Raw genomic sequence first — 13144 nt, 5'->3', positions numbered from 1 at the left:
AGCAAAAATAAACAGATGGGACTACACCAAACTTAAGGAGCTTCTATACTGCAGAGGAAACTATGACTGGAATACAAAGATACCCCACAGACTTGGAGAAAATACTATCCTACCTTTTGTCTGACTAAGAACTAATGCCCACCACTTCTGAGATTTGTGGTTTTAGGTAAGTCATCCAACCCCTTGACTATGGGTTGGCTAATTTAAAACTAAAGAAGAGGTGTGCTCACTTCTTATAAGTATTATAACATTAGAAAAAGGACTTTTCCCAATGCTGGTAAAATCAGCATTCAGCCAATAGTTACTAAAACAATCATCACTGCTGTGTGCAAGCACACAGCCTGATTGGTAACATCTCCATTCATGGTCTCATGGTTTGAGTTCCTCTAGGTTCTGCCTCCAATAATGCTCTAGGTTTTATGCTGTCGTGATAGCTCCGGTTTTCTTTATTTTTTTTTGCCACGTTCTCTTTGATTTCTCTTTTTCTTGGTTTTAAGGGTTTATCCCACTTAACTTCATGATTTTGCTGCCAAGTTGACCTTAGATATTTAAGAAAATTTTCTCTTGGACACTTTCTTTGGGATTTGCTTTAGTTTCCCTCCCTCCCTCCCTCCCTCCCTCCCTCCCTCCCTCCCTCCTTCCTTCCTTCCTTCCTTCCTTCCTTCCTTCCTTCCTTCCTTCCTTCCTTCCTTCCTTCCTTCCTTCCTTCCTTCCTTCCTTCCTTCCTTCCTCCTTCCCTCCCTCCTTCCCTCCCTCCCTCCTTCCCTCCCTCCCTCCTTCTTTCCCTCCTTCCTTTCCTCCCTCCCTTCCTTCCTTCGTCTCTGTAGAGACTGTCATCACAGTGGGATATTGGGAAAAGTTTTCAATTAGCAATAATTGTGCCTTGGATAAACCTCATTGGCTATGATACTGTCACTGCACAAAGCTTTTACTTTAGAGTAAAAAGTTGTATGTGGTTACTATCAGAAACTAAGGCTTTAGTGGACTTTTGTAAAATTAAGGGGTCAGAGATGTAGCTCAACAGTAAAGTACATGCCTTGCATTTATGAGAGAGCCACATGTTTTATATCCAATACCACACATACACACAAATTAAATTTAAAAGTCTGTACCCTGGATAGAGAGAAATGAATTAATGTATTTTCATCAACTGGGTAGAAACAAATGTCATTGTTCTCTGACCAGGAAAGAGTATTCAGTGAGATCCAACAAAGATTGAGCATATTGGAGTCCTAGAGTTTATAATTATTTCTCACTTTTTGATAAGTTGCTTCAATATGTAAGTCTGTCACTGTCATCCAGTTGCTCATTGATTTGTTCGAGTGGGCACTAGTAATGTGTTTCATTGTGAGACTTTATTGTTACTGTTTTTAGCATATCCAATATGCCATGGGTAGCTTGTTAGGCTCTGCCATGTGGGCATGATACTGTAGGTGGCTTTCCGGGCTCTCCGATAGGGGTGGAGGAATCGAACACAAGTTGGCGGCATGAAAGGTGAACGCCATACCTCTGTGCTATTGCTCCAGATCATGTAAGTCTATATTGTTTAAATTTTTATTTTGCAATAATAATAGTAAGTTTAGAAATAATGCTAAAGGCATGATATGCCCTTTATTCAGTTCCCACCTAAACATCTTAGTTAACTATAGTATAATAGTGAAACTATGAAAATGATCTTGGTAATATGAGTATGAATATTTCAGTAACATTTTATTCCAACTGTGTCTTTTTATATCAACCACTGCAAGGGAGATTCAGAAGCACTCTGTCTCTCTAACGAACTTTCTCATGCTTTCTTCTTAGATCTATTTCCTTCCCTTCTAGAACCTTAAGTCCCTAGTAATCATTAGTTGGTTTTTATCTAATGTTGGCTTTTTGAGAATGTTATGTTAGGAATTATGCAGTACCTGATCTTTTGATACTGACCTTTTTTTCTCTTTGAAACAAAAAAGGCATTAAGATCTGTCCAAGTTGCTCCATGTATCACTGGTTTATTCCTTTTAGTGCTAATTTCCGTTTTATGGTTATACCATAGTTTTTTTTAAATCATTCATCTCTGCAGGACATTTCAGCTATTTCCAGGATTTACTCATAAATATGAATATATGTCTAAAAAAATATATATGTTTTTGTGTGCATGGTAAATTTCATCTCTCTGGATAAATACTCAAGAATGCAATTGCTTAGTTATGTCCTAAATAGGTTTTATTTCATTTTTTAAGAAACTTTCTAAAACCTCCAGAGTAGCTATACCAGCTGAATCAGCTGTACAAACTAGATTAGCAAAATATAAAAGTTTTAGTTTTTCTTGCATCCTTTGCTAGATTTATTCTAGTTATTTCTTAGGACTTATTTTTTAGCACAATTTTAGGTTTGCTGCAAAACAGAGAGGGAATCACAGAGATAGCACATATTCTCCATGCTTCTCCTTTTGTCACACCATTCAGGCTTACTAAATGGTGCATATTTTTTTTTACCTAGGACGAACCTACAATGATCCATCATTATCACCCTAAGTTCATATTTTACCTCAACATTCACTCTAGGAGTTGTACGTAGCGTGGGTTTGGACAAATTTTAAATAATGCATCATTGTACTGCTCCCCAAATCCTATATATTCTTCCTCTCCATCTTTCTCTCTGTCTCTGCCTTCCTCTGTCTCTCTCTCTTCTTTTAATTCTGGCAATCAATGATCTTTTCATTGTGTGCATTGTTTTGTCTTTTCCAGAATGTCGAAATCATAAGTCTATGACCTCTTCAGTTTAACTTATTCCACCAAACAATTTGCCTCTGAGATTTCTACAAGTCTCTTTATGATCTTATAGTTTTTCCTCTTTTTCTCACTAGAGAGTATGGCATTGTCTGGCTTTAATAGTACACTTATCTATTCACATATTAAAGGATGAATTGATTGCTTCCAAAGCTTGCAGTCATGAATAAACCTGTGATGAACATCCATATCTAGGTTTTTGTATCTACTAAGTTTTCAACTCCTTTAAGTAAATAGCACCAATGAGTGCAATTAATAACATGTACCGGTCTGCTTAGTTGACTGAGAAACCACCAACCTCTTCTAAAGTGGCTGCATTGTTCTGCATTCTTACCACCAATGTGAGCACTCTTGTTGCTCTTCACCCTTACCAGAATTTGGCATTGTTAGTATTCCAAATTTTGGGTCATTCTAATAAATGTGTGCCTATATCCAATACTGTTTTGTTGGCATTTCTCTGAGGCATTTGACATGGCACATCTTTTCAGAAACTTGACATCTGTATGGATTATAATACATTTCTCAATTGGCTGCTTTTTTCTTAAATTTTAAGAGTTATTTTGTGCATTTTGAAAAATAGTATTTTATCACATGTGTCTTTTGCAAATATTTCCTTGTAGATTGGGCTTATCTTCTTAAAATAAATATATACGCAAAGCAGTAGTTTAAAATTTATTTTGGATAGTAGGGCCACATCAACACTGCTTAGATACCATACCAGGGTTGGTGCTCAGGAGTGACCCCTGGTACTTCTCAGGGGACCATATACAGTGTTAGGGAATGAACCAGGGAGGGCCACATGCAAAGCAAATATCTTATTTTCCATCCTATCCTTCCAGCACCCAATTTTTTTTTGGGGGGGGGTCACACCCGGCGATACACAGGGGTTACTCCTGGCTCTGCATTCAGGAATCACCCCTGGCAGTGCTCATGGGACCATACGGGATGCTGGGAATTGAACCCGGGTCAGCCGTGTGCAAGACAAACGCCCTACCCGCTGTGCTATCTCTCCAGCCCTCTAGCACCCAATTTTTAATGTAATTTTTTTGTTGTCCTGGAGGAGGGAACTACATTCAGCAGTGCTCAAGTATCCAGGGTCACTCTTGGTGGTTCCTGGGGGTTATGAAGCACTAGGGATATCTGGTCTCTTACCAATTATTAATTTCATGGATTGTCTTTGGTCTTATATCTAAAGAGTGATCACCATACACAATTATCTAGATTTTGTCCTAGGTTATCTTCTATGATGTATTTTTTAAATTACAATAGTGTAATGACTAAATATACATTAATTCATTTTGCTCATGGATGTTCTATTCCAGTTCCATTCATTGAAGGGATTACCTTTGATTCACTGGATTGCTTTTGCTTCTTTCAAAAATCAGTTGACCCTATGGGGACATATTTCTGAAGTTGCTGTTTAATTTCATTGATCTATTTGTCTATTCTTTCACAGCTGCCATTTTTTTCTTGATTACTAGTGGCTAATAGTAAATCCTGAAATTGGAGATTGTCATTTCTTCAACCTTGGTTTTTCACTAATGAGTTGTCTATTCTGGACCTCCTGTCTCTTTATATAAAGTTTAGAATCAAGTTCTCATATTCGTAAAATAACTTGCTGAAATTTAATTAGAATCCTACTGGAGCTACAGATCAAATTGGTAAGAACTGACATAGAAACATTATTGAGTTTTTTATTGATAGATATAAAATATTTCTACATTGATATAGTTTTTTTAGGGTTATCAGAATTTTGTATTTTCCTCATGTGGATTTTATTTTATTTATTTATTTATTTATTTATTTATTTATTTTTTGCTTTTTTTGGGGGTCACATCCAGCAATGCACAGGGGTCACTCCTGGCTCATGCACTCAGGAATCACCCCTGGCGGTGCTCAGGGGACCATATGGGATGCTGGGATTTGAACCCGGGTCGGCCGCGTGCAAGGCAAACGCCCTACTCGCTGTGCTATCACTCCAGCCCCCCTCATGTGGATTTTAAAGATATTTTGTCAAATTGATATTTAAGTATTCTATTTGGAGCTCATGTTAATGTAAATGGTATTGTTTTTAATTTCAAATTCCATGTGCTCATTGTTTATATTGAGGAAAGCCACTGACTTTTACATGGGTATTGGGCCTCATCTGGCAGTGCTCAGGGCTCACTCCTGGCTCTATGTTCAGGGATCACTTATGACTATGGTTTTTGGGTTTGTTTTTTTTTTTTTTGCTTTTTAAAATTTTGGGGGAGAGGTCACACCTGGTAATGCACAGGGGTTACTTCCTGGCTCATACAGTCAGGAATTACTCCTGGCAGTGCTCAGGGACCATATGGGATACTGGGAATTGAACCTGGGTTGACCAAGTGCAAGGCAAACGTCCTACCCGCTGTGCTATTGCTCCAGCTCCCACTCCTGACCAATCTTAGGGGCTACATATGGGGAACCAGAAATCAAACCAGGTTTGACTATCTACAAGGCACGTGTTATCTGCTGTACTATAGATCCAGCCCCAGCAAAAACCATTTGTTTGTTGCCCTTATATCCTACTACCTTGCTCATAAGATCTTATAAGAACCGATTGTTGTTGCTCTTTTGTCAGATCTTTAAGATTTTCTACAAAATGACTGTGTCATATGCAGAGTGTTGTATATCATATTCCTTTCATTTTAAAGGTTCAGTGCATTTTCAAAGAGTTACAGTACACTGTTGGAAAGGAGCCAGGAACAGGGCCTCTTTGTCTTATTTTGTTGTTGTTGTTGTTGTTGCTTTGCTTTTGTACACACTTGGTTGTGCTCAAGGCTTACTCCTGGCTTTGTACTTAGGGATCACTTCTGATGGTGCTTGGAAAACCATATGTGGTACTTGGGACTTAACCTAGGTTGAGTTAGTTCAAAGCACCTTATCCAATGTATTTATTATCTCTGTGGCCCAGTGTCATGTGGGAAAGCTTAAAGTTCCTCACCACAAATTGGATATTTTTATGTAGACAGTCTTTATCAGCTTGAGAAAGTTCTTTGTTTTCTGAGAGTTGTTATTATTAATGAGTGTTTATCATCATTTTTTATTTAAACTATCATAATAGGTTTTCTGTAATAGCTCATCATATTCTTAATTTACATTTCCCTAATGGTTAATGATGTTGAACATTTTTCATGTGCTTATTAGTCATCTGTGTAGCCTCTTTGTTGAAAAGTCTTTCGGTGTTCTTTGTCCATTTTTCACTTGGAGTTTTATTATTATTAAATATGGATTTTTTAAATATTTCATGATCACGATCATGAAATCCCGTTGATCGTCGATTTCTCGAGAGGGTTTTTGAGCTAGGTTTTCGGCCGCCAGGAGCTCTGCTCGGGGCAGGGAGGGAAGCTGGAACCCATTCCCTCTGAGGGGCCCTGGGGAAGACAGCCGGGCGTGCGGGCAAGAGACTCTTCATCGCTCTCTTCTGGGAGCTTGCTTTTAAATCTCTAGATGTTGGCCATTGATGGGATTACACACACCTGGGTTCCTCTGCCAGTACCTTCATGCGTGAGGCTTGTCCAAATGTGTGGAGAGGGGCCTTGAGCATGGCTGTGGCTATTTATATTTAAAAAATAAAATTATTTGCTGCATATAATATTTGCATGTATTTTGTCTCAGCTTGTAATTCATCATCTTAACAGTTTCAAGAGTAAAATATTTGCTTTGATGTTTAATTAATGTAAGTTTTTAATTTGATGAGTCATGTTTTTGAAGTTATGTCTATCTAGATCATCAATTCCGAGGTCCCTAAGCTTTTTGCTATTTTGTTTTTTTCTAAAGTTTTTAGTTATAGGTTATATGTTTAAATCTATGGTCCATGCTTTAGTTAGTTTTTGGTAAGATGTGAAATTTATGTTGCAGTTTATTTTCTTCCCCAAGGATTTGCAACTGCTGTAGCATCATTTGTTAAAAACCATTCTTCCTTCAGCAAATTGCTTTGCACCTTTGTCAAAAATTAATTGGCCAGACTATGACCTTTTGGCATTCTTTGCTGGCTAAGTCCAGACATGGTGATATAGTGTTTAGTCTTCATTATCTCCTAGGTACTTGCTACTGTAATTCCTCTAACCCTACCCCTGTCAATAATACAGACAGGTTGGAATGTATATTAAAAATATTTTTCTTGACCTTTCAAGTAATCTATCAGCCCTTAGTAAATATGTATGACTAATTAGTAAAATGTATTTGGATATTTATGACATATAGCATATTTTACAGTTGTCAGTTCTCATAAATATGAATTTTTAAGACTATGTGTTTGAATTTCCCCCTTATTTTGCTCTTAAAGTTTTAAGAATATGGACCATGCATTTGATTATTTCCTGTTTTGTAAAGCATTTAAGCCACAAATGTCAACTACATGCTATTAATACTCAACCACTCAACCAAATACTACTTTATATAGTTTCATTTATATCATCCTAGCAAATAGGAAGAATGATACCATAATCATACCAAGGTGACAAAAACCTTCTTAACATCTGTTTTTAAAAAATAGGTTTAAAAGCAAAATGTCTTTCTGACTTACCATATTCTTCCCAATACCAGCCTAGCAAGTGCTCTTAAAATGATATATCCAGGAAGCTCTAAGTTTTAGCAGAGTAGTAAACAAAGAATTGAAAGCCCCTATTATTGACTGTTTCAAATTCTTACTTTTTATTCTCAATGGCTTAGTTTTGTTGAGAAATCCTCCGCTTTTGTTCCAATACCTGAGGCTATAGAAGGAGATCTGTGCTAATTTGTACAACTGTGGAATGCAGTTTTAACCTTTTTGTTAGAAATCCCTCGAGTCAGAGGGTTTATGTTATGCTATTTTGGTTTTCTACAAATATCACATCATGGCAAGATAAATTGTTGCAGTGTCAGGAATTAACTCTGTTTTCTAATTAAGGAGAATCAATTTTCAGTGACTAGATTGTATTCCTGGAAAAAGACCAAAAATGCAAACTTAATTCATGTGTTAGAGACCTGACTTTCCCCCTCTTTACATGCAAATGTGTGAAAATCAAATCTTTTAGGTCTAGAAGAGATCCAACTAATCTGCATTTTTGTATATCATTATCACTAAGTTGCCAGAAAACTAATAGAATTATATTTTATTTTATTTTTTTTTGCTTTTTGGGTCACACCCGGCGATGCACAGGGGTCACTCCTGGCTCATGCACTCAGGAATCACCCCTGGCAGTGCTCAGGGGACCATATGGGATGCTGGGATTCGAACCCGGGTCGGCCACGTGCAAGGCAAACGCCCTACCCGCTGTGCTATCGCTCCAGCTCTAGAATTATATTTTAATAAATTTTTTTTAATTTAGTTTTAATTTGGGGGTCACACCCAGAGGTGCTCAGGGTTTACTCATGGCTGTGTGCTCAGGGATTACTCTTGACAGGGTTTATAGGGATCATATGAGGTGTTGGAGATAGAATCTAGGTTGGCTGCAAGAAAAACAAGCATTCTATTTGATGTACTACCATTCTGACCTGAGAATTAAATTAAATTCTTAGGGCTTGGAAATAGTACAGTGGGTAGGGTATCTGTTTTGCATACAGCTAAAAATCCTGGCAACCCATATGGTTCCCACAACACCACCAGAAGTAATTCCTGAGTGCAGAGCCAGGAATGAACCCTGAGCACCACCGGTTGTGGCCCAAAAACAAGCAACAAAAAAGAATTAAATTTTTAATTCTTCTGTCATTAAAAGAGCTGTTAATAAGGTAGCTGTTGTATCATACAATTTGTAACCAGGGTTTTAAGTGGGATAATGAAATATAATGGAAATTTTGATCCCCCAAAAGAAAATATTTCTCTACCTTATCATGACAAGAAGCTTTTCTCAGGGTTGTCTTACAATTTGTAAAGGCTTTAAACTTCAAGAATTCTTTGGGTTGATTTTATTTTTATTTTTCATTGATTTTAGACCAAAATAAAAGCAACATTAACTTTTTACACATTCTAATATCTGACTTCTCCTTTCTAATGCAGTTTGTGGTAGAGTATGTTGATAAACTCTTAGCCAGTATCTTGCCTTTTATATTAGCTGGATTCACTGGGGGAAAGGTTTGACCATTAATTAGATAATGTAAACCTAATAATTCATGTCCACTGATAAGGAATTTTATACATTACAAGTGGGGTTTAAATTAGCACAAAACCATGGAAATAATTTGGACTAATAATCACTTTTGGAAAGTCACTTTAGAAAAAAAAATGGTAATACATAACATACATAACTTGTAGATGTCCCTATCTACAAGTTAAAAAAAATATACTCTTAAAAAAAGTCTTGCATATGTATTCCTGGAGATAATTTGTTATAATTTTTGCACAACATTGTTAATAATTACAAAACACTGAAAGAAGTCTGAATATACATCACCAGTAGGCTGGAGATTTGGGTGATAAAATACAGAAGAAAAGATAATTTACTATTATATTCAATAACATGATTACATCCCCAAACACAATACTGACCAAAAGAGGTTAATCATGGAAGAATTCATGAATTCTAATTTGAGAAATTAAAAAAATCAAAATATGTTAAATCATATAATATACATTTTACTCCCTATATGCATAGTTCATCTAAAGCATAGAAGCAAGAAATTAATTACACAAAAGTCATAAAAGCTAATGTTTTAATATTACAAACCACAATGCCTAAAAGGAGAGAGAGAAAGATAGATAGAAAAAGAAATAGAGAGACAGAGAGACAGAGAGACAGAGAGGAAAAGCACCTTCCATAGAAGAAGGGAAGTGGATGGGGAGTGGGGGGTGATGGGAGGGAACTTGTGGGCACTAGTGCTGGGAAATGTACACTGGTGGAGAGATGGGTGTTGCAATACTGTATGACTGTAATCCAATCATAAACAGCTTTGTAAGGGTTTATTTCACAGTGATTCAATTAAAAATTTTATAAAAATTTAATGTTTTAGAGGAGAAAGAGGATATTCAAATAGCTTGTTTTCTGACCAGAATACATGAGAATTGACTAATACTTCTTGAACACTATCACATGTGTTCTCATGCTCCACAATATTTTGCAATGTGATGCTTCACAATAAAACATATAGGAAAGGTATCTGGGATTCTGGTTGTTGATATCCCAATTCTCTATATTACCAGTAGGGGTGTAAGATGCTGGGGAGGCAGTTCACAGTTAATAGCTGAAAGAAAAACAGAGAAATAACCTTTACAATAGACAATCCCTAAATCTGACATTTTTGTTTATGGCCATACCACACTGAAAGTGCTCAATCTTGGGGGCTGGAGTGATAGCACAGCGGGTAGGGCGTTTGCCTTGCACGCGGCCAACCCGGGTTCGAATCCCAGCATCCCATATGGTCCCCTGAGCACCGCCAGGGGTAATTCCTGAGTGCAGAGCCAGGAGTAACCCCTGTGCATCGCCAGGTGTGACCCAAAAAGCAAAAAAAAAAAAAAAAAAAAAAAAAAAGAAAGTGCTCAATCTTGTCACAAAGAACCCACAAGGCAGAGCATTCATTTACGCCTTTAATAAGGCATTTTACAATGATACATTTTGATAGTCTAACAAAAAGATTGATACTAAAATGTCCCATCTTCCATTACTTCTATTCAGAAAAGCAAATTTTATGTTTGTTAGTTCATCTTGCTCTTCCTCACTCTCCATTTATGTCTCCCAGAAAGGTTTTTATCCACAAGGTACCAGAGTAGAATCAGAGATGAGTGAAAAGCATCCCAAATATTTTAAAGTGGAAGAAAGAAAAAAATGTAAGAAATAGGCTCAATTGAGCTTCATGACACAGAGGAGGGCAGGAGGGCAGGAGAGAGTGAGTTTCCTGCGTAGGAAGAGACTTGGATGCAACAAAAAAGATTCCTCTAGGAGCCAGGTGATAGACTATAAATTTGAAGGAAATAGCAAGGTGAACACAAAGATAACATCTATTATGAAATAGGCAGACTCCCTTTAATGTTGAGAACATTTCCTATTTATAAATGATAATAAATGATATAAGTCAAAGATCGGAATGGAGACTCAGCACTGAATCCCAGAATACAGCAATTGGCCCGAGATTTCTCCAGACCCTGTGCCAAGTCCATTTCACTGGGCCACCTCAGATGCAGCAGGTGTCCCCTCTTCACCTACTCCAGAAGAACCCCTGGTGACCACAAACTTCCAGAAGATGGGAGGTATCACCTTCCCCAACCTCAAACTCTACTACAAAACAGTAATAATTAAAATAGCATAATACTGGAACAAAGGCAGAGCAGCAGACCAATGGAACAGGGTTGAATATCCTTACATACACCCTCAAATATATGATCATCTAATCTTTGATAAGGGAGCAAGAAATGTGAAGTGGAGCAAGGAAAGCCTCTTTAAGAAATGGTGCTGGCTAAACTGGACATCTACATGCAAAAAAAAAAAAAATGAGCTCAGACCTCTACCTAACACCATGCACAAAAGTCAGATCAAAATGGATTAAAGACCTCAACATCAGACCGGAATCCATAAGGTACATTGAAGACAAGGTCAGCAAAACCCTCCACGACATTGAAGCTAAAGGTATTTTCAAAGATGACTCACCACTGACCAGACAAGTGGAAACAGAGATAAACAAATGGGACTATCTTAAACTAAGAAGCTTCTATACCTCTAAAGAAACAGTTATCAGAATACAAAGACAATCCACAGAATGGGAAAGGATATTCACCCAATTCCCACCTGATAAAAGGTTGATATCAAGGATATACAACGCACTGGTTGCAATCTACAAGAAGAAAACATCCAACCCCATCAGAAAATGCGATGAAATTAATAGAAACTTTCTCAAAGAAGAAATCCAAATGGTCAAAAGGAACATGAAAAAATGCTCTTCATCACTAATCATCAGGGAGATGCAGATCAAAACAACGAGATATCATCTCACATCACAGAGACTGGACACATCCGAAAGAACAAAAGCAACTGGTGTTAGTGTGGATGTGGGGAGAAAAGGACTCTCCTTCACTGCTGGTGGGAATGCCGACTGGTTCAGCTCTTTTGGAAAACAGTATGGACGCTTCTCAAAAAATTAGAAATTGAGCTCCTATGACCCAGCAGTACCACTTCTGGGAATATATCCTGGAGATGCAAAAAAGTATAGTCGAAATGACATCTGCACTTGTATGTTCATTGCAGCACTGTTTATAATAGCCAGAATCTGGAAAAAGTCTGAGTACCCGAGAACAGATGACTGGCTAAAGAAACTTTGGTATATCTGCACAATGAAATACTATGGAGCTGTTAGAAAAGATGAAGTCATGTCATTTGTATGTAAGTGGATTAACATGGAGAGTATCATGCTAAGTAAAATGAGTCAAAAAGAGAGGGACAAACATAGAAGGACTGCACTCATTTGTGGAATATAAAGTATAAGAATGGGAGACTAAAACCCAAGGATAGTAGAGATAAGGACCAGGAGGATTACTCCACAGCTTGGAAGCCAGCTTCACATGCTGGGGGAAAAGAAAGCTCAGATAGAGAAGGGACCACCAAGTAAAGCATCCTTGGAGGGCCTGCTAGGGATGGGAGATGTGTGATGTGTGCTAAAAATAAATTATAGACCGAACATGGTGGTCACTTAATACCTACATTGCAGACCACAACACCCTAAAGGAGAGAGAGAGAGTAAAAGGGAATGCGCCTGCCACAGGGGTATGGGGCGGGGGTGATGGGAGGGATACTGGGATCATTGGTGGTAGAGAATGAGCACTGGTGGAGAGATGGGTACTCGATCATTGTATGACTGAAACATAAGCACGAAAGTACCTCATGGTGATTCATTAAAAAATTAAAAAAAAAAATTTAAAAAAAAACCTTCCAGAAGAAAAACCCGGAAAATTGGGGAAGCAGGGACTAAAGACTCCAGGTCACATGGAGGCAGCAGGGACTGGCTGTCCCTTTCCATCTCCCTGGCCCCCTCAGAGTCCTGGCTGTCTGTAAAAAACTATGGAATGCCAAGGGACTGGACCAGGATAGCCAAAGGAAAAGCGAAGGAAGAGGACACAGCTGGCTGCTGATTTGTTACTCTTTATTCAACCTTTAAACTTCCATCTCCCACAGTTCCAGCTCCACCCTCTCCCTGGATCTACTCAGCTATTTTCTAGTCTCTCTCCTTCCCCATGTCTCTCTCTCGGAACCCCGTTTTGCTCATGGTGCAATACATTGACAGTCACCAAAGGCACCAAAAGATCTTACAGGAAGAACATTGAGGCAACATTATTCTCTTGTATCTGCAGGCCAGTAATCTAGGCCTCTGGAAAGAAGATATAGAACCAAAACCGAAGCCTTCCTTGGGCTGAAAAGCACTCAGATTTACATACCAAAGACTGGGCT

General features: G+C 38.0%; 1 pseudogene; it reads right to left on the bottom strand.

The window, feature by feature from the left end:
* Positions 1 to 818: 818 nt before the first annotated feature.
* On the bottom strand, positions 819 to 927 carry LOC129403771 (U4 spliceosomal RNA; annotated as a pseudogene).
* Positions 928 to 13144: the final 12217 nt, after the last annotated feature.

Source organism: Sorex araneus, chromosome 3, assembly GCF_027595985.1.
Source record: "Sorex araneus isolate mSorAra2 chromosome 3, mSorAra2.pri, whole genome shotgun sequence".
Taxonomy (NCBI): domain Eukaryota; kingdom Metazoa; phylum Chordata; class Mammalia; order Eulipotyphla; family Soricidae; genus Sorex; species Sorex araneus.
The sequence above is the reverse complement of the archived record's forward strand: the minus strand, read 5'-3'. Positions and strand labels throughout refer to the sequence as shown.